The 2,500-nt window shown below is 36.2% G+C and overlaps 1 protein-coding gene across 2 annotated transcripts in view; it reads right to left on the bottom strand.

Moving 5' to 3' along the window:
* The window catches only part of LOC143302307 (organic cation transporter protein-like), a 42,615-nt gene that overhangs the window by 25,877 nt on the left and 14,238 nt on the right, over window positions 1-2,500 (bottom strand). The window lies entirely within an intron of this gene.

Here is a 2,500-nt window from a genome sequence, read left to right as displayed (position 1 = left end):
TGAAAGCGCTACTCAAGCCCATTAAACAAAACCAGTCCACACGAGACATGAATACCCACAGAAATCTTGAACTGGGCGATATGGAGTCAAAGTATTCCTAAAGCTTCAAAAGCAATGATTAATAACATAAGGCTTGCAATGCAAACGGAAACAACATACATGATAGCCCGCATTGCATGAAACCTAAAATGACTCAAGCCCCTTCAAGTAACTTATTCTGTAAGCTGGCAAGGTAACATATATCTAGACAAAAAAGTACTTGTAAGCATACCATACAAACACTACACAAGAAGGAAAGAAACTGAAGCAAATTTATCATTCAAAAAACAGGTAGAAGCCAGCATCTGTGGTTGATTATAATTTACTTTTTGTATTCGCGTTGTTTCAAGCTGAGCCGACAGCAAGTTTGTTATTTTAAGGCTGTAAGGTTAAAACGTTAAACAAAAAAATCCTAAAAAAAAAAAAAAAAAAAAAAAAAGCAACACAGTCACATTACAACAATAATAGAATTAAACTAAACCTCAGAAACCACATGCTTCGGGAGTTCAGGTGGCTTGTTTTTGTTTGTTTGTTTTATCCGGCATACAGAACATCAGTACCTGATGTAACTGATACCTCTGTCAGTCCCAAGGGCCTCGCTTCTCGGCACATGGACCATCACGAATCGCCAAGGAGGACACTAAAAAGCTAAAGACAACATTCCGGAATTCCCTTCCGCGCCGTAAAGATTCTCTGCTCCTTCCACTGATAACTATACCCCCACCAAGTAGTGACCTATGGACAGAAATGGTTAACAGATATTTGATTTACGTGCGAGACAAACACAACAAGGAAAAAGAAAAAAAAAGTAAAAAAAAAAAAAATAAAAAAAAAGTTAAAAAAAAAGAAAAGAAAAGAAACCAAAGCACAAGCAAAACGTTACATTATAAGCACAAATTCTAAGAAAACAATGAAGGAAAATTATAAAATTGTGAATGGAATAAATGGAAAAATAATAATATGCTAGAAAAAGCGACCACGATAAGATCCAAACCAAATCTCTCTCTCTCTCTCTCTCTCTCTCTCTCTCTCTCTCTCTCTCTCTCTCCTCTCTCTCCCTCAAAGTACCATGAAAATATTTAAAAGCAACACAATGAAATCAATACCACCACCAACTGTGTACACATCCACCCTAACCCGCAACTTGATAAAAACGGGGGAAAAAAGAAAAACACAACAAAACAAAATAAACTGAAAAGAAAAACAAATCTATATAAATGCGTTGCCCATGCAATTAAAAACAATTTTCATCCACAAAACTCTCTAAACACAAATGATATGAAATTATCATCAAATATTGTTAGATAACTTGTACTTGAATGTATATGAGTGCATAGTTTGTTAGGTGCTTTTTTTTTCTCTTACTATTCATTTGGAAAACAAATTCCTCTCTTATGGGTATATACTGTTCCATAATCATCAAACTGCATTGGAAAACTGTGCAAAACACTGTTCATTTTCAATTTTTGATAAAGTCAAAGCCTTTAATTAGATATATCCATATAATTAAGTTCTTATTTTCAAAACAAAAATTTTAATAATCAATCTGTTTCGTCTGAGCAAGGGATATAAATTATGTAAGCATAACTGCTGTAATTTTCATTCTTCCCATTCAAGTTAATGCAAACAATCAATGGATAATCCTCTCTCTCTCTCTCTCTCTCTCTCTCTCTCTCTCTCTCTCTCTCTCTCTCTCTCTCTCTCTCTCCCAGTGCATTTCGATTCGAATATCATCATCAATATCTGCATCATCACCATCACCATACATAATGCTGAATCTAGTATTATCAAATCAGCTGAGTGTTTAACTTAGTGATTAAAATATATTCAAATATATACAAATGTACAAACAAATAAAATAAATGACCGTCATAATCGCACACACACACACACACACACACACACACACACACACACACACACCACGAAATTGACACAAAATATTAGTTATAAACTTCTGAACTTGGGTTACTAAAACGAATGACAAACCAAAAAGCTGATGACATGTGAACAGATAGGGTAGGTAGGCCTAACTGCTATCGATCCAGTCGAAGCGACCAGCTCAACGTGTGCATTTTACAGGTAACAGGTTGTATGATCGTCAAATCTAGCTCTTCTGTTTTTGAAGGCGCAACCAGGAAAACTTCATCCACTCCTGTTCAACGTTTTCTTTTCACCGTTTGAAATGGCAGAGGTGCCTGAGGGCAAAGCGACGGTTTGTGGTACATGTGAACAATTATAACAGAAGCAGGTCTTGAACTCATCAGACATAACACCTTATTGGAACATCGCAGCAGACTCTTGTTTTGCTGTTTTTGATCACACACACACACACACACACACACACACACACACACACATTTAAACACGAACACACACACACACACACACACACACACACACACACACACACACACACACACACATTTAAACACGAACACACACACACACACACACACAC

Source organism: Babylonia areolata, chromosome 29, assembly GCF_041734735.1.
Source record: "Babylonia areolata isolate BAREFJ2019XMU chromosome 29, ASM4173473v1, whole genome shotgun sequence".
NCBI lineage: Eukaryota > Metazoa > Mollusca > Gastropoda > Neogastropoda > Buccinidae > Babylonia > Babylonia areolata.
The sequence above is the reverse complement of the archived record's forward strand: the minus strand, read 5'-3'. Positions and strand labels throughout refer to the sequence as shown.